We start from the raw sequence: 20,994 nt of genomic DNA on the forward strand, positions 1-20,994 counted from the left end.
ATGGTTCACACTTCAAATGGCAAATGCCTATAAACAGTATCATTATCTTAGTTATAGGAGAATCTCACTTCTTGGAAAATTATCTTATTGTAAATTTTGCCTTCAGTGTAGTTGATTTTATGGTGAATTGGTTTAGTACAGACGAAAAAGGAATCTAGTATATCAAATTTATTAAACCAGAAATTCTAATATTAAAATAAAAACTCTAAGTTGGCTTCCAGTGACAAAAGCATTTAATCAAATAAGTATAATCTATCTTAAAAATAAAAATTTGTATTGTTTGAAATAAAAAATTCAGTGACTTAAAATTCAGGGATTTTAAAAATATATGTTACACATATACACATGTCATCAAAATTAGATTCTTAATTTTAAGGACTGTTTGGATGAAACACATTTAAGTGTTTTCACCATTTGTAATTCACTTTGAAAATATGCCAAACTCCATCAAATCCAGTAAAACAAAGACTGTGAAGTAATAAAAAAAAAAATCACATCACTTTGTGAAATCACATTATGTGGGTATAATTGGATACACCTAGCTGCCTCATACTGATACTTAATAAACATTTTTTCACATTGCAATATAACTATCAGTCCCCACTGAACTATGTATGCAAAATTGATGAAACAGTTGAGCCTTAATGAATGGAGATATTTGCATTTCATTACAGTACTAGGTTGTATAATTCTGCTCATAAATTTATGAAATGATTTTAATGTTCAATTCATTGCAAATGAAAATGAAACAATTATTTTAAAAATCTATCCTGAATTCTTTTCTTCCTCAGCAATGGTGAGTATACTAGTTTTTCTTAATTTCAGTAAAGTGGATTGAACCATGGTAAGATCACAAATTTAAAATTTCATAACTTTACCAATTACTCTCTAAGGCCCATGAAATGTTTATCAGTCAGTTGGATCAAAGCAGAATTTTAAAACATGCACATATTTAAGTAACTTCTAAGGGTAGCGGACCTTAACTTATTTTAATTGGTATTAACTCTTCTAATAAAAACAGACATTATTTATAGCTTCTTGTTCTTGCAGTTTCATACCAGCAATGTTGAATACTGAAAGATTAACAATGACTATTATTAAAGTAATTTTAGTGTAATTTTTTTCTGTTGCCACTTTAGTTTTTTATTCTAGGAGCAGCTCCACCCTCTTCTTTGTTTCCATCATGCTCTCAAAGGCAAAGGAATGTCAAGGGTACTCTGATTAGACATTATTTTCTGAGGATACAATTCCTTCTCTTGATTAAATGTAGGCACATTTATAATTAAGTCACTTTTTCTATTTCCAAGGGAAAGTAGGTAATCCCTATTTCTGGGTAATTCCTACCCAAAAGTTGACTGGTGGTGGTTAGCCTAGTTCCAGAAACTGACATTTTTTAATTTCTCAGTCCTTTATCTTTTGAATGGAAGGAGTGCTTTTAATGTATCTTTTCTTGTTTTGGAGTCATAAGGTACAAACTAGGGGTAGTAATAAAGGGAGCCTACTCAGAACTTCATCATGCTTTATGTATAATGATGATTGGAAAAAGTGAGTTTCTGATTCTGAACTCAATTACAGCATTTTTCATTGGAATTTAATGTCTGACTTCCAATTGATCATTTATTGATAATTTGCTACATACCAGTATAAAACTAATACAGCTTGTTTGGAGTACTGGGATCTCTTCAGTCTGTTGTCTAAAATGGCAATGCCTTATTACCCTATTTCATTGCTCTCAACCTAATATTTATGGACACAAAACAAAGAAATAGGATTATCAAATTTTGTTTACACACACATTTGCACTTTTAATTTTAAAATTTAATTTATGGTTATTATAAACTTCTTCAGCAAATGACGATCTAATTAGTGTAGTAAAACATTTGAACAAGACTTAATACTTTCAAAGCTACATAAGAACAAATACAAAGGAGTATAATGCAAATTGAGTTGGTGTGGGTTAATTAGATAGAATTTAAGGTAGAAATACAGTTAAAAGATCACTGTTTCTGAATCTTCTTGCCTCAGCAGAATTATTCCTATCAGATTTTATTTTCTGTATATGACTATTTAAAATGTGCTTTAATTTTACATAATGTACAATTTCATTCAAGCCCATGGCTACAGTTTCCATGTACATGGAGATAACTCTCAAATTGCTTTTTTTAGTCAAGATATTTTTCTGAGCTCTAATTTTATAAATCTAACTCTTTATAGCATGTCCTTGAGTATCTTAATCTATACTACCTAGTGATATCAGGGATCTTCCTATTAGCATAAATCTGATGACATTCAAATTCTGTAACACAAAATATGATGTTATCTCTCCATTTCTGTTGTTTCCTGATGTCCCAATGTCATCTCTCATTTCTGTATCTTCTAGTTGCATTTAACTCCTGGCAGGTCCTGAACACACCAGATAATTTTATGCTCTGTCTTGTGCCAATTCTTGTGCGTGAAAATTACCTCCACATATTTTAGCACCTATATCAAGCATGCCTGCCTCTAGGATGACTTATAGAAACATATATGCCCCAATACAGGAGCACTCAGATTTATAAAAAAGTTTTTAGAGACCTACTAAGAGACTTAGACTGCCACACAATAATAGTGGGAGACTGTAACAGTCCACTGTCAGTATTAGATCATTGAAGCAGAAAATTAACAAGACTATTCAGGACTTGAACTCAGTTCTGGATCAAGTGGACCTGATACATATATACAGAACTCTCCACCCAAAAACAAAAATATTCTTTGTAGTGACACATGGCACTCACTCTAAAATAACATAATTGGAAGTAAAATACTCAGCAAATGCAAAAGAACTGAAATAATAACAGTCTCAGACCACAGCACAATCAAATTAGAACTCAAGAATAAGAAACTCATTCAAAACCACACAATTACTTGCAAATTGAACAATCTGCTCCTGAATGACTCCTGGGTAAATAATAAAATTAAGACAGAAATCAAGAAGTCAGGTAACGTGATGCCTCTAGCTTTGTTCTTTTTGCTTAGGATTGTCCTGGCTATACAAGCTCCTCTTTTTTTTTTTTTTTGGTTCCATGTGAATTTTAAAGTAGTTTTTTCTAACTCTGTGAAAAATGTCAATGGTAGTTTAATGAGAATAACATCAAATCTATAACTTTGGGCAGCATGGCCATTTTCACAATATTGATTCTATCCACGAACATGGAATATTTTTCCATTTGTTTGTGTCCTCTCTTATTTCCATTAGCAGTGGTTTGCAGTTTTACTTGAAGAGGTCCTTCACGTCCCTTGTTAGCTTTATTCCTAGGTATTTTATTCTCTTTTTAGCAATCATGAATGGAGGTTTATTCATGATTTGGCTCTCTGCTTGTCTATTGTTGGTGTAAATGAGTGCTTGTGATTTTTGCACGTTGATTTTATATCCTGAGACTTTGCTGAAGTTGCTTATCAGCTTAAGAAGTTTTTGGGCTGAGACGATGGGCTTTTCTAGATATAGGATCATGTCATCTGCAAACAGAGACAGTTTGATGTCCTCTCTTCCTATTTGAATACCTTTATTTCTTTCTCTTGCCTGATTGCCCTGGCCAGAACTTCCAACACTACATTGAATAAGAGTGGTGAGAAAGGACATCCTTGTCTTGTGCAGATTTTCAAGGGGAATGCTTTCAGCTCTCGCCCATTCAGTATGATATTGGCTGTGGGTTTGTCATAAATGGCTCTTATTATTTTGAGGTATGTTCCATCAATACATAGTTTATTAAGAGTTTTTAACATGAAGAGATGTTGAATTTTTCAAAGTTCTTTTATGCATCTGTTAAGATAATCATGTAGTTTTTGTCATTAGTTTTGTTTGTGATGAATTATGTTTATTGATTTGTGCATGTTCAGCCAGCAACGAATCCTGGGAATGAAGCTGACTTGATCGCAGTGGATAAACTTTTTGATGTACTGCTGGAATTGATTCACCAGTATTTTATTGAGAATTTTGGCATTGATGATCATCAGGGATATTGGTCTAAAGTTTTCTTTTCTTTCTTTCTTTCTTTTTTTTTTTTTTTTTAATATGTCTGCCAGGTTTTGGTATCAGGATGATGCTGGCCTCATAAAATGAGTTAGAGAGAAGTCCCTCCTTTTCAATTTGTTGGAATAATTACAGAAGAAATGATACCAGCTCCACTTTGTAACTCTAGTAGTACTCAGCTGAGAATCCTTCTGGTCCTGGGCTTTTTTTGGTTGGTAGGCAATTTATTAACTCCTCAATTTCAGAACTTCTAATGGCTCTGTTCAGAAATTCAACTTCTTCCTAGTTCAGTGTTGGTAGGGTGTATGTGTCTGGGAATTTATCCATTTCTTCTAGATTTTCTAGTTTATTTGCATAGAGATGTTTATAGTATTCTTTGATGGTTGTTTGTATTTCTGTGAGTTCAGTGATGATATACCCTTTATCACTTTTTATTGTGTCATTTGATTCTTCTCTCTTCTTTATTAGTCTAGCTAGTGATCTATCTATTTTTTTAATTCTTTTCAAAAAACAGCTCCTGAATTCATTGATTTTTTTGAAGGGTTTTTCATGCCTCTGTCTCCTTCAGTTCCACTCTAATCTTGGTTATTTCTTGTCTTCTGCTAGCTTTGGTGTTTGTTTGCTCTTGGTCCTCTAGTTCTTTTCATTATAATGTTAGGGTGTTGATTTGAGATCTTTCTAGCTTTTTGATGTGGGTGTTTAGTGCTATACATTTTCCTCTTAACACTGCTTAGCTATGTCCCTGACATTCTGGTATGTTGTCTCTTTGTTTTCATAGGTTTCAAAGAGCTTCTTGATTTCTATCTTAATTTTATTATTTACCCATGAGTCATTCAGGAGTAGGTTGTTCAATTTCCATGTAGTTGTGTGGTTTTGAGTGAGTTTCCTAATCTTGAGTTCTAATTTGATTGTGCTGTGGTCTGAGAGACAGTTACAAATTCTGTTCTTTTGCATTTCCTGAGGAGTATGTTACTTCAAATTATGTGATTGATTTTAGAGTAAGTTCCATGTGGCACTACAAATAATGCATATTCTCTTTTTGGGTGGAGAGCTCTGTATATATCTATCAGGTCCACTTGATGCAGAGCCGAGTTCAAGTCCTGAATATCCTTGTTAATTTTCTGTCTCAATCATCTGTCTAGCATTGACAGTGGGTTTTTAAAGTCTCTCACTATTATTGTGTGGGAGTCTATGTCTCTTTGTAGGTCTCTAAGAACTTGTTTTATAAACCTGGGTACTTCGTATATATATATATGATTGTTAGCTCTTGTTGAATTAATCCCTTTGCCATTGTATAATGCCTTTCTTTGTGTTTTTGATCTTTGTTCATTTGAAGTCTACTTGAAGAGGTCCTTCATGTCCCTTGTTAGCTTTATTCCTAGGTATTTTAGTTTAATACCTAGGAATTAAAGTCTGTTTTGTTAGAAACTAGGATTATAAGCCCTGCTTTTTTCTGTTTTCCAATTGCTTGGTAAATTTTCCTCCTTCCCTTTATTTTAAGCCTATGTATGTCTTTGCATGTGAGATGGGTCTCTTGAATGCAACACACTGATGGGTCTTGACTTTTTATCTAGCTTGCCCTTCTGTGTCTTTTAGTTGGGGCATTTAGCCCATTTACATTTAAGGTTGGTATTGTTATGTGTGAATTTGATCCTGCCATCATGATGCTAGCTGTTTATTTTGCAAACTTGTTGATGTAATCGCTTCATAGTGTCATTGTTCTTTGTACTTCAGTGTGTTTTCGCAATGGCTGGTACCGCTTTTTCCTTTCCATATTTAGTGCTTCCTTCAGGAGCCCTTGCAAGGCAAGAGCCTTGATGAATTCCCTCAGCATTTATGTGTCTGAAAAGAGTTTTATTTCTCCTTCACTTACGAAGCTTAGTTTGGCTAGATGTGAAATTCTGGGTTGGAAATTGTTTTTTTAAGAATGTTGAATATAGGCCCCTAGTCTCTTCTGGCTTGCAGAGTTTCTGCTGAGCAGTCTGCTGTTAGTCTGATGAACTTCTTATTGAAGGTGACCTGACCTTTCTCTCTGGCTGCCCTTAACATTTTGTCCTTCATTTTGACATTGAAGAATCTGATGATTACATGTTTTGGGGTCGAACTTCTCATGGAGTATCTTAGTGGGGTTCTCTGTATTTCCTGGGTTTGAATGTTGACCTGTCTTGTTAGGTTGTGGATGTTCCCCTGGATGATATCCTGAAGTATGTTTTACAGCTTGGTTCTGTTCTCCCCATCTCTTTCAGGTAACCAATCAATCATAGGTTCAGTCTTTTTATATAATCCCATAGCTCTCAGAGGTTTTGTTTGTTCCTTTTCATTCTTTTTTTTTTCTCTAATCTTGTCTGTCTGTCTTCTTTCAGAAAGATGGCCTTCAAGCTCTGAAATTCTTTCCTCTGCTTAGCCTATTCAGTTATTGATACTGTGGTTGCATTGTGAAGTTGTATTTTTCAGCTTTATCAGGTATTTTATGTTCCTCTCTAAACTGGTTATTCTGGTTAACAGATCATGTAATGTTTTATCATAGTTCTTAGCTTCTTTGCATTGGGTTATAACATGCTCCTTTAGCTCAGCAAAGTTCGTTATTACCCAACTGCTAAAGCCTACTTCTGTTAATTCATCCATCTCAGCCTCTGTCCAGTTCTGTGCTCTTGCTGGAGAGGTGTTGTGATCATTTGGAGGAGGGGAGGCATTCTGGCTTTTTGAGTTTTCCATGCTTCTTCATTGATTCTTTCTTATCTGTGTGAGTTCATCTGGCTTTGGTCTTTGAGGCTGCTCATATTTGAATGGGGTTTTGTGTGGACTTTTTTTGTTGATGTTGTTGTTGTTGTCGCTTTTTGTTTGGGTTTCTATTAACAGTCAGGGCCCTCTTCTGTAGGGCTGCTGTGATTTACTGGGGGTCTACCCCAGACCCTATTTGCTTGAGCCCCTCCTGTATTTGGTGATGTCACCAGTGGAAACTGCAGAACAGCAATGATGGCTGCCTTCTCCTTCCTCTGAGATCTGTGTTTCAGAGGGGCACCAATCTGATGCCAGTGGGAATGCTCCTATATAAGGTGTCTGGTAACCCCTACTGGGAGGTCTCACCCAGTCAGGAGGCACAGGATCCAGGACCCAATTGATGAAGCACTCTGGCTGCCCTGTAGTGGAGGGGGTGAGTTGTGCTGGGGGGATCCAAATCATCGGGACCTCCAGGATTCCTCAGAGCCAGCAGGGGAAGACCATGTTTGTTGATCTGTGGAGACTGTGGCCACCCCTCCCCACAAAGGCTCAGTTCCAGCGAGATCAGACTTCTAACCCTAAACCCCTGGCTGGAGTTGCTGAAATTTCTGCAGGGAGGCCCCACCTGTGAGGAGGGGCGGATTAGGGTTCAGCCTAAAGAGGCAGTCTGGCCACGATCTGCCATAGTTGCTATGCTGTGCTGTAGGGAATTCCTCCTGAGTCTAAACTGTCCAGTCTCTCTGGCACTGGCAGGGGAAAAATGGCCAAGTGAAGCTGCAGTGACGGCTGCCGCCCCTCCCACAGGGAACTCAGTCATCTTAGGCAGTAAGCAGCCACAGTGATGGCTGCCACACCTCCCAAGGGGAGCTCAGTTGTCTTAGCCAGCAGGCAGCCACTGTAACGATGGTCACCCCTTCCCCCAGGAACTTGGTAGTCTTAGGCAGTCTCCAGCCAAGTGGCCACTAAGAATCTGCTCAACTTTGTGCTTGGGACCCAAGGCCCTGGTGGCATAGGCTTATGATGGGGATCTCCTTATCTGCAGGTTGCACAGCTCTGTTACCAGAAAGTGATCCTAATCCAGACCCCAAGAGAGAGTTCTTGGATGTCATGCAAGAAAGAATTCAGGGTGAATCCACAGTGCAAAGCAAAAATAAGTTTATTAAGAAAGTCAAGTGGTGAAAGAACTACTACTCCATAGACAGAGTAGGGCATTCCCAAACATGTCCACTATAGATACAATATTTGTTTAATACAGGATAAGAAAAGATTATGAAGAGATGTGCTCTGCTACAAGGGTTTGTAATAAAGGATTAATTTTCTTAATTATTATATTTTGCAAGAATCAATATTATTATCTATAGAGGAAAATTAGGAATCTTTTGTTCTCTAGATGTCAGGATATTGGGAGACTCCCAAGTCTGAGTCTGCTTAGTAAATATTATCTATCTGTTCCCTTAACTGTAAATATCTAGAGATTAGGAATACCTAACTTTCTGTGAAGGCAGCACAGTAAGTCCCCACCTCATTTTTCCTCACTCTTATTCAAGATGGAGTTGCTCTGGTTTGAATGCCTCTGACAGATCCATGGAAAAAATGGGGTCAGGAGCTCCCCTTGCCCCACGTGACTCCCAGGTGGGCTGTTGCATCACCCTACTTTTTCTTGCTCTCCATTGGTCATGCTAACCTCCTAGTCAGTTCAAATGAGATAACCTAAATACTTCAGTTGCTAATGCAGGATTCATGCATCTTTTTCATTCTTCTTGGTGGAAGCCTCTGACTGTAGCTGTTTCTTGTCAGCCATACTGGCCCCTCAACAAGAGTTCTTAAATAGGCTGAACTGTCCAGATGACAGAAATGGAATTCAGAATATAAATAGGCACAAAGATCATCAAGATTTAGGAGTATGGAAAACCCAGTCCAAGGAAAATAAAAATTGCAATAAAGTGATATGGGAGATAAAGAACAAGATAGCCCATATAAAAAAGAACCTAATAAGTCTGACACAACTGAATAACACGAGAATTTGACAATACAATCACAAATATTAAGAGCAGAATAAGCCAAGCTGAGGAGAGAATTTCAGAACTTGAAGAATGGTTCTTTGAAATAAGATAGTCAGAAGTAAAGGAAAAAGAATAAAAAGGGAATGAATAAAAACTCCAAGAAGTATAGAATTACGTAAAGATGCCAAATCTGTGCATCATTGGCATCTTTGAAAGGGAGTGGGAGAAAGCAAACAAGTTGGAAAATATATTTCAGAATATCATTCATGAAAACTTCCCCAACCTTGCTAGAGAGGCCAACAGTCAAATTCAGGAAATACAGAGAACTCCTGCAAGATTCTACACAAGAAGATTATCCCCAAGGCACATTATCATCAGATTTCCAAGGTTAAAATCAAAGAAAAAATGTTAAAGGCAGTTAGATAGAAAGGGTAGGACACCTACAAAGGAAACCCCATTGGACTAAGAGCAGACTTCTCAGCTAAAATCTTACAAGCCACAAGAGATTGGGTGCCTATATTCAACATTCTTCAAGAGAAAAAAAATTTCAACCAATAATTTTATATCCAGTCAAGCTAAGCTTCCTAAGTGAAGGAGAAATAAGATCTTTTTCAGTTAAGGAAATGTTGAGGGAGTCCATTACCACTACACCTGCTTTATAAGAGATCTTGAAAGGTGGATTAAATATAGAAAGGAAAGACTGCTGCCAGTTAATATACTTAAGCACACAGACCAGTGTCATTATAAAGCAACCACACAAACAAGCCAGCATAATAACCAACTAACAGCACAATTACAGGATAAAATCCACACATATTAATACTAACCTTGAAAGTCAATGGGCTAAATGCCCCAGTTAAAAAGTATAGAGTGGCAAGCTGGATAAAAAAGCGAGACCCAATGGTATGCTGTCTTAAAGAGATCCATTTTAAATGTAATGACACTCATAGGCTCACAATAAAGGGATGGAGAAAATCTACCAAGCAAATGGAAAACAGAAAAAATCAGGGGGTGCAATTCTAATTTCAGACAAAACAGATTTCAAACCCAGAAAGATCAAGAAAGAAAAAGAAGGGCATTATATAATGGTAAAGGGTTCAACTTAACGAGAAGATCTAACTATCTGAAATATATATATACCCAACACATGGGCATCCAGATTCATAAAGCAAGTTCTTAGAGACCTATAAAGAGACACAGACTCTCACACAATAATAATGGGAGACCTCAACACTCCATTGACAGTATTAGATCATCAAGGCAGAAAGTTAACAAAGATATTCAGGAACTAAACTCAACATTGGACCAAATGGATTTGATAGAGCTTTATAGAACTCTCTACCACAAAACAGCAGAATATACATTCTTCTCATTGCCACATGGCATGTACTCTGAAATTGACCACATAATTGGACATAAAGCAATCCTCAACAAATGTAAAAGAACTAAAATCATACCAAACACAGCTCAATAAAAATAGAAGTCAAGGAGTAAGGAAAGGATCCAGTTTCAGCTTTCTACTTATGGCTAGCCAATTTTCCCAGCACCATTAATTCAAGATGGATTAGAGACTTAAATGTTAGACCTAATACCATAAAAACCCTAGAGGAAAACCTAGGTAGTACCATTCAGGACATAGGCATGGGCAAAGACTTCATGTCTAAAACACCAAAAGCAACGGCAGCAAAAGCCAAAATTGACAAATGGGATCTCATTAAACTAAAGAGCTTCTGCACAGCAAAAGAAACTACCATCAGAGTGAACAGGCAACCTACAGAATGGGAGAAAATTTTTGCAATCTACTCATCTGACAAAGGGCTAATATCCAGAACCTACAAAGAACTCAAACAAATTTACAAGAAAAAACAAACAACCCCATCAAAAAGTGGGCAAAGGATATGAACAGACATTTCTCAAAAGAAGACATTCATACAGCCAACAGACACATGAAACAATGCTCATCATCACTGGCCATCAGAGAAATGCAAATCAAAACCACAATGAGATACCATCTCACACCAGTTAGAATGGTGATCATTAAAAAGTCAGGAAACAACAGGTGCTGGAGAGGATGTGGAGAAATAGGAACACTTTTACACTGTTGGTGGGATTGTAAACTAGTTCAACCATTATGGAAAACAGTATGGCGATTCCTCAAGGATCTAGAACTAGATGTACCATATGACCCAGCCATCCCGTTACTGGGTATATACCCAAAAGATTATAAATCATGCTGCTATAAAGACACATGCACACGTATATTTATTGTGGCACTATTCACAAGAGCAAAGACTTGGAATCAACCCAAATGTCCATCAGTGACAGACTGGATTAAGAAAATGTGGCACATATACACCATGGAATACTATGCAGCCATCAAAAAGGATGAGTTTGTGTCCTTTGTAGGGACATGGATGCAGCTGGAAACCGTCATTCTTAGCAAACTATCACAAGAACAGAAAACCAAACACTGCATGTTCTCACTCATAGGTGGGAACTGAACAACGAGATCACTTGTACTCGGGAAGGGGAACATCACACACTGGGGCCTATCATAGGGAGGGGGGAGGGGGGAGGGATTGCATTGGGAGTTATACCTGATGTAAATGACGAGTTGATGGGTGCTGACGAGTTGATGGGTGCAGCACAGCAACATGGCACAAGTATACATATGTAACAAACCTGCACGTTATGCACATGTACCCTAGAACTTAAAGTATAATAATAATAAAAAATAAATAAATAAATAAATAAATAGAAGTCAAGTATAAAAATTGCTGAAAACCATATAATTATTGGAAATTAAACAACATGATCCTGAAAAACTTTTGGGTAAATAATGAAATTAAGGCAGAAATCAATAAGTTCTCTGACAATAATAAGAGCAAAGGTACCACATACCAGAATCTCTGGGGCACAGATAAAGCAGTATTAAGAGGAAAATTCATAGCACTAAATGCTCAGATTAAAAAATCAGATCTCAAATTAACAACCTATGTTCATGACTGAAAGAATTAGAGAAGCAAGGACAGGTCAGCCCCAAAGCTCACAGGTGATAAGAAATATCAAAAATAAGAGCTGAACTGAAGGAAAATGAGACATGAAAAACCATTCAAAAGTTCAATGAATCTAGGAGTTGGTTTTTTTGAAAAAAAAATTAATGAAAAAGATAGGCCATTAGGTAGACTAATAAAAAGCAAAAGAGAGAAGATCCGAATGAACACAATTAGAAATGATGAAAAGAATATTAGTATCATCAGAAATAAAAGCAACTGTCAGAAACTACTATGAGCACCTTTATGTACACAAGTTAGAAAACCTAGAAGAGATGGATGAATTCCTGGACACATACACCCTCCCAAGACTGAGCCCAGAAGAAATTGATTCCCTGAACAGAACAACAACAAGCTCCAAAATTGAATCAGTAATAGATAGCCTACCAACCAAAAAACATCTGGGACCTGATGGATTCACAGTCAAATTCTACCAGATGTACAAAGAAGGGATGGTACCATTTCTACAAAAACTACTCCAAAAAATTGAGGAGAAGGGACTCCTCCTCAACATATTCTATGAGGCCAGCATCATGTTAATACCAAACTCTGGCAGAGACACAATGAAAAAGGAAAACTTCAGGTCAATATCTTTGATAAACATTGATGCAAATATCCTCAACAAAATACTTGCAAATCAAATCCAGCAGCTCATAAAAAAGCTAATCCACCATGATCAAGTATGCTTTATCCCTGGGATATGAGATTGGTTTAACACATGCAAATCAATAAATGTGATTCATCACATAAACAGAACTAAAGATGAAAACCACATGATTATCTCAATAGATGCAGAAAAAGCTTTAATAAAATTCAACACCCCTTCATGTTAAAAGCTCTCAATAAACTAGGTACTGAAAGAACATACCTCTAAATAATGAGTCATCTATGACAAACCCACAGCCAACATTACATTCAATGGGGAAAGGCTGGAAGCATGCTCCTTGAAAACTGGAAGAAGACAAGGATGTCCTCTCTCACTACTTTTGTTCAAGAAGTCTAGAAAACCTCATAGACTTGGCCCAAAATCTCCTTCAGCTGATAAACAACTTCAGCAAAGTTGCAGAATACAAAATCAATGTACAAAAATCACTAGCATTCCCGTATACCAACAACAGCCAAACTGAGAGCCAAATCAGAAAGGCAATTCCATTCACAATTGCCACAAAATAAACAAAATACCTAGGAATGCAGCTAACCATGGAAGCAAAATATCTTTACAATGAGATTTACAAAACACTGCTCAAAGAAATCAGCGATGATACACAAAAAAATGGAAAACATCCCATGCTTATGGGTAGGAAGAATCAATCATATTAAAATGATGATACTGCCCAAAGCAATTTACACATTTAATGCTATTTCTATCAACAACATTCTTCATAGAACTAGAAAAGACCATTTGAAAATTCATATGGAACCAAAAAGCCTGAATAGCCAAGCAAAAAGAACAAAGCTGGAGGCATCATGCTACTTGACTTCAAACTATACTACAAGGCTATAGTAAGCAAAATAGCATAGTAGTACAAAAATAGGCACATAGGCCAATGGAATAGAGAGCACAGGAATAAGGTCACACATCTACAACCATCTGATCTTAGACAAAGCTGACAAAAACAAGCAATGGGGAAAAGATTCCCTATTCAATAATGGTGTTGGGGTAACTGGCTAGCCACATGCAGAAAACTGAAGCTGGATACCTTTCTTACACAATGTAGAAAATTCAACTCGAGATGGATTGAAGACTTAAATGTAAAACCCCAAACTATAAAAACCCTGGAAGACAACCTAGGCAATACCATTCAGGACATACGAATGGGCAAAGATTTCATTAATAAGACGCCAAAAGCAATTGCAGCAAAAGCAAACACTGACAAATGACTCTAATTAAACTAAAGAGCTTCTTCACAGCAAAATAAACTATCAACAGAGTAAACAGACAACCTACCAAATGGGAGAAAATTTTTGCAAACTAGGCATCTGACAAAGTCTAATATTCAGCATCTATGTGGAACTTAAATTTACAACAGAAAAACAACCTCATTAAAAATTGAGCAAAAGACATGAACAGACAATTCTCAAAAGAAGACATACATGTGGCCAAGAAGCATATGAAAAAAACCTCAATATCACTGATCATTAGAGAAATGCAAATCACAACCACAATGAAATGAATACCATCTCACAGTGAAAAGATAACAGATTCTGGTGAGGTTTCAGATAAAAGGGAATGCTTATACACTGTTGGGGGTAGTGTAAATTAGTCAACCATTGTGGAAAGCAGTATGGCAATTCCTCAAAAACTAAAAGCAGAACTACCATTTGACCCAGCAATCCCATTACTTATATTCCCAGAGGAATATAAATCATTCTACCATAAAGACACATGCACACGAGTGTTCATTTCAGTACCATTCACAATAGCAAAAATATGGAACCAAACTAAATGTCCATCAATGACAGATTGGATAGAGAAAATGTGGTACATATGCACCATGGAATACTATGCAGTCATAAAAAAGAATGAGATCATGTCCTTTGTGAAAACATGGAACTAGAGGCTATTATCCTTATCCTTAGGCTATTATCCTTATCCTTCCTAATGTAGGAATAGAAAAGCAAATGCCACATGTTCTCACTTTTGAACACAAAAAAGGAAATGACAGACACTGGGGTCTACTTGAGTGGGGAGGGTGGGAAGAGGGAGAGGAGGAGAAGAAATCTGTTAGGTATGGGACTTAATACCTGGGTGATGAAGTAATATGTACAACAACCCCCCGTGACACATGTTTACCTATATAACAAACATTCAATGTACCCCCAAACCTAAAAGAAAAGCTAAAAAATTACATTGTTTTTCAAAAATATAAATGTTCTAAATAGCATAATCTGGAATAGGTAAAATAATAAAAATTGGCCTTAGTGGAAACAGAACTCTAGAATATCAATCACCATGGGAAAAATTAAATTATCATATAATTAATTCTAAAAATGACTAGTAAGATTTTAAGTGTAAATCCTAGCAAATTTTCAGAGAACAGATAATTTACATACCAGGTAAATTATCACAGAGGTGAAAATAAAGGGGAAATTCTGCTAAAATGTTTTTACTTGCTTTATATAACACCGATGCCAAAATCCAACAATGATAGAACAAAAAGAAAAATAAACACTGTGATAAATAACCTGACTCTATGTTCTATGTTTGGCTGCTGACAACTTCCAGGCCCTGCCCTTTCCCTTTTGCCTCTTGTTCCATATCTGGGCAAACTGATAAGAAACCCTGAGTACTCCCTCCCTTGGTGTTGGTGGAGAAGTTCAAGCCATGCAAACCCTTGCTGTGTGCAAGATATCACCTAGGCCCTACCTACTAACCACAATAAAAACCAAAGCCACCTGCATGTCCCTTCACATAAGTAGTATCAGGTCAGCTTTAGTGCTTGCTTTGGTGTCCCCAGAAACTCCCATTCCATAGGTAAGGAAACTTTTAATGCTCTCTTGTAGCACATGTATCATCCTCAGTCTTGATAATCTGAACCTATTTTAGGTGGGAAGTTGATCTCATTCTCTTCAGGTCAACTACAAAATAATTGGCACTAGGAGACCTGGGGGTCTTTCTTGTTTCTGACTTGCTACCTGGTTCTCCTGCCTGCTGGTGACACTGCACGTTGAGCCTTTGCCTCCTGGCTAACGTGTGTTTTGAATTGCTTCACTGCCTACCAGTAAGCTTGCATTTTGAATTGTGTTGTGCTGTGATGCATTTGCTGAGTCCTACTATGTTTCTGGTATAGATTTAACTAATTATGTTGAAAGTTTTAACAGGACGTTTAGGGGTAGGAGTATGGCATTTGAATTCCTTCTAAAAGTGGGCCTGGATCATATGTTTGGCTTAGATCTATCCATGTGTTTCAATTTCAGCATAAGTCATAGCTTACTCTGGACCCAAGTAACAACTTTTACCCAATGACCATTGACTGAATTTCTCAACCAGGTGTTGAGCCCCTGTGTAGTATATAGACCCATTAGTTGTGTGCTAGTATGAGGAAGAGTAGTCACTATGTTGCGTGCTGAGGTCCACATTCTTAAATTCACAGAGCTCGCTGAGACCCTATAAATCTTAGGATGTCTCTGCTGCTACTGCTGCTGCTGCCATGCATGCCTGTGTTGCTACAAAGACCCTGGTCCTCAGGATTGTACAGAAAAAACTCGCATGGTACCTCTTATGGCATAGACTCTTATGAAAAGCAACCCTAACTGCTTTACACTCAACCCCATTATAGGTCCAGAGGGCACTGTTACCCTATTAAGTAACCATAGAAGGAATGGACAAAGATTGTGGGGTCTATTGAGTATTGCAGCTTATCAACATATCAAGTGGTTAATTCATACCCAACTTAATTCCGGAGTCCCTAAACCATCATAACAACATTCACCATGTGGGAGGTCCCTCCTCCACGATACTAATTTAGTAATCTCTGAAGGATGAGACTTACAAACACGAGCAGAATAGAGACAACTCCCCTCTCCCCCTCCCCATGTAGTATATCCAGTAACTTTAAACACAAAACAAAATAAAACAACAACAACAACAAAACACTTCATACAATGGGAAGAAATAGGCACTGAAACAGAGATCTGTAATTTGGTCCAATTGGAAATCAAAATTCTCTAAAATAATTTGTGGAAAAGAAAGATAAAAATGACTATTGGTTATTGTGTTTCTACAAAATAGGTACTAAATTAATTTCTGCTAAGATGTGCCAATTGGAAAACATTTATGGCCTAATCAATGGGGCTCAAATTACAGTTGTATACCTGGGAATGCCACAAAATATAAACCAAGGTACCCCCTATCCTCTTAGGGGAGTTACTGACCATAAAATAGAGGAAAAATAAGTATACCCAACCTTAGCCTTGTAAATGTTGCGTCTATTCCCCACAGTGTTCAGTGCCCAATATCCCATAGTGGGCATAAATATTTTGACCCAGCAAATAATAAAATTAAACCTCTGACAGTTACGATTAGCTTGATAAAATGGGGCTCCATGGATTCATTCACCCTAAATCCTATACCAGGTTAAATAGTTCAGATCAATATAGATTTAAACAAGTCCTGCAAAAATTAGTCATATAAGACCAGCTGAAGGAAGGGGCCATTGTTCCTGTATTCTGATGTTTGCTAATGGTCAAATCTAATAAAAATAAGTGATGCCTAACAGTGAGGCTTGGTGCCTCAAGCATCTCAGATTAATGAAATTAAAATGGATGATGTAACAGGGGGAAATGTTAGATCTCTGTCTCACATTCTACCAAAATAAATTACAAAGGAAGCAAGGAATCAGTTATGAGAATAAAATAATAAAAGTTCTGAACGTTTATGTATGTAGAAATTTATAGTCTTGCATTGAGGAGGGATTTTTTTTTTTTAGAATAACACTACCCCAGAATCCATAAAGGAGACAAATTCTGGATTTGTATACATAAATATTTAAACTTTACTTATAAAATAATAAGGTATGAATAGAATTAAAAGAAAAACAGTAAATAAACAGGACATTTACAGCATATATGACAAGGAATTAATATCTGTTACTTATAAAGCTTCTTTAAAAAGTATATAAATATAGCCTGTAATCCCAGCACTTTGAGAGGCTGAGGTGGGTGGATCACGAGGTCAGGAGATGGAGACCATCCTGACTAACACTGTGAAACCCCGTCTCTACTAAAAAAATACACAAAAATTAGCTGGGCGTGGTGGTGGGTGCCTGTAGTCCCAGCTGCTCGGGTGGCTGAGGCAGGAGAATGGCGTGAACCCGGGAGGCAGAGCTTGCAGTGAGCCGAGATCATGCCACTGCACTCTAGCCTGGGCGACAGAGTGATACTCTGTCTCAGAAAAAATAAAAATAAAAAAAATAAACAAACAAAAAAACCCCAAAGTATATGCATATAAATACCCAAAAGGATGAAAAGGCAACTCATTGAAAAAAAATAAAAATAGTTATTAAAAATATGACAATATCTATATTTAACTAATAAAAATAGAAATTAAAACAACGTGGTAGTATTTTGTGTCAAATTGGTAAATAAAGAAAATTAAGAACAAGTAGCTTTAGCTTTCCTTGATGCAGACAGTTGGGGACTTTGATATGCTGCTGGTGGCAGTATAAATTTATGTGCCCTTCTTAATGGCCGTGGACAAGTCAAGGTTCTCCCACGAAATACAACTAATAGGATGGATATGTATTCAGAAAGATGTATTGGTGGGCCAGGTAGCTTATGCCTGTAATCCCAGCATTTTGGGAGGCCGAGACAGAAGAATGACTTGAGTTCAGGAGTTGGAAACCAGACTAGGCAACACAGTGAGACCCCGTCTCTCCAAAAAAGAAAAAAAATTAGCCAGGCTTGATGGCACATATGTGTATTCCCAGCTACTTGAGAGGCTGAGGTGGGAGGATCTCTCGAGCCTAGGAGTTTGAGGATGCAGTGAGCTCTGACTGCACCACTGCACTCCAGCCTGGGCAAGAGAGTGAGGCTCCATCTTAAGAAAAAGGAAGGAAAGGATAAGGGAAAGGGAGCGGGAAGGGGAAAGTGTTCTAAAAACGGGTGCAAAGTTTGAGCTACCAAATCTATTTGTAAGAATTTATTTTAAGGAAATTACTAAGAATAATGCAAATATTTAATTACTTGGCTATGCATTACACTGCTCTTTACAATAAAAAACTGAGAAAATAGCAAAAACAAGGTTTGAAATTGTGTGCAATATGATGCAATTTTTATTTTAAAAATACATATATATGGAAATGTTCAGAAGCTGTTAATATTGTTCATCTCTGCTTGATAGAATTGTGATTTTCTTTTTTGTTTATATATGTTTTCTGATCATTATTCAACAAATATGAACTAGATGTGCAATAAAATATTTTTTTAAATTGTCACATTTTGATATATTGTTTTGGTACTTTGTATCTATGTCTGCCCAACAAATTGGGTAAATATCATGTTTGTGCACTGCTTTGTTCCTGTTAATATTTTAATTATATATTACATTTTCTGTGTCATTTGTACTGTTCAAAAACATAATTTAAAATATCTGCATGAATCTTATTTGTATGAACCACAATTCATTTAATTACATTCTATTGTTAAACAATAGAAATATTCATAATAGTGAAAAATTGGAAACACTGTGTTGTATATATATTTTGGTCTATAGTTCTGATTATCTTCCTAGTACAACACTCTAAAGTAGCCTTAATGCAATTAAATTTTTGACATCTTTAATATAAATTCTGAAATATTCTCCTAAAATTCCTGAACAAACTTTTTTCCTGCCATCTCCTAAAAAATGCTGGACTTACCACATCAGAAGTAAGGATGACTTAAACAAATAAGCAAAATCTTCTGACAATTCGAGTGGTTAAATATGGGATTACATTTTTTTTTTTTATAATTTGCATGCCCTTGTTTTAGTTTTCTAGTTATCTAGTAAGTAGGTTGAATATTTTTCACATCTATTAGCTACTTATTGACCATTTATTAGCCATTTATTTATCCTCTATTTCCTTGAATTTTCTGTATATAAAAAGCAAGGGAGGGGAATCTCTTTCAGTATGAATATTTACATTGTCAAAGCTGAATCCTTCACATATCTGTAGCAAATATTTGTTCCCAGTTGATAGCTTGTGAGTATTCCTTCAATAATAATGGACACTTACTTAGAGTTTCCTATGTGCCAAGTACTGTGTCTATTATCTCATTAGGTTTTATAGCTTTATGCCTAAGTGTCATTACCCTCATTTTACAGATGAAGAAACTGAGGTATAGATTAAATGTTTTGTCTGTTGCTATAGACTCTGGCACTCCAGTGTCCAGATCTATTTATGCCTCCATGAACTGAAAGGCTAATAGCTTCCCATTGTCCCAGGATCCCAGAATCAGTGGACAACAGGTAGGAGCCACGTACAGGAGGATCTGGATAGATGATAATAATAATGGCAATTTCCTTCATAGATCAAAGCACATTAACTTGCTGAATTTAATGTGCTTCAAGAACTTGCATCTTCATTTAGTTTGATACATCCCTGTACTAAAATAAACAGAGGTTGCTCCGAATTGACCAGCATTTCTTACGTTTTTACGTAAGAAGGCCATAAATAGTTATGCACTTTGGAGTTAGGTCTGTACCCAATGAATCCTCAGGCCCTCCTTGCTGTCATTATTCAAGTTTTGAATGTTTAAAATGATATTTGTAGTTAATTTTGCAAATTTACTGCATGATTTGCATTGACAATTTATCTCCATTATAGAAAAGATAAATTTGCTTGTGTACTCAACACACAGAATCAACAAATTAACAAAAATTACTGTTTGATATTTGCCGTATTTTTCACATGTATGTATATATGCAAGAAGTTAAAATCCACTTTATTTTTGTTTTCCAGACCTATTCTTTTGTCTCCCTCTCTACAAGCAGCCAGTATCAAGAGAGGTTAGAGCAAAATCACAGACTTCATCTATATTGCAACACTGGGTAAAGAAGTCTTGATTGTTATAAACCCATTCACCAGCATGTTGTTTCTTAAGTGGATGAATGGTTTTATATTCAAAATAAATAATAAAATGAATGTATTTTAACAGTATTTACAATTATTTTTTTTATTTTTATTTTTATTTATTTTTTTTTTTGCAGTGGAGTCTTGCTCTGTTACCCAGGCTGGAGTGCAGTGGCATGATCTCGGCTCACTGCAATCCCCGCCTCCCAGGTTCAAACAATTGTCCTGCCTCAGCCTCCCAAGTAGTTGGGATTACAGGTGCTTGCCACCATGCCCGGCTAATTTTTGTATTTTTAGTAGAGACAGGGTTTCACCATGTTGTCCAGGCTAGCCTCAAACTCTTGACCTCAAGTTATCCACTCACCTCGGCCTCCCAAAGTGCTGGGATTACAGGCATGAGCCACCATGCCCTGCCGGGTTTTTAAAACTTTAAAAATAGAGTCTTTGTTCAAGTTCTTGCCTGTGTAGAATGAGAACTGATATTCATAAGGATAATCCATTTACCTATCTTCATGAATCATCAAGGAATATTGATTTTTAAAAAATTTAATTGAATTTTACATTGGGATAAGATCTTAGAACTTATCAGGCCTGATGTTATAATTTCACAGATCAGGAAACCAAGGTCAAGAGTGCTCAAGTGACTTGTTCAAGAG

This window comes from Macaca nemestrina, chromosome 7 (assembly GCF_043159975.1).
Source record: "Macaca nemestrina isolate mMacNem1 chromosome 7, mMacNem.hap1, whole genome shotgun sequence".
Taxonomy (NCBI): Eukaryota; Metazoa; Chordata; class Mammalia; order Primates; family Cercopithecidae; genus Macaca; species Macaca nemestrina.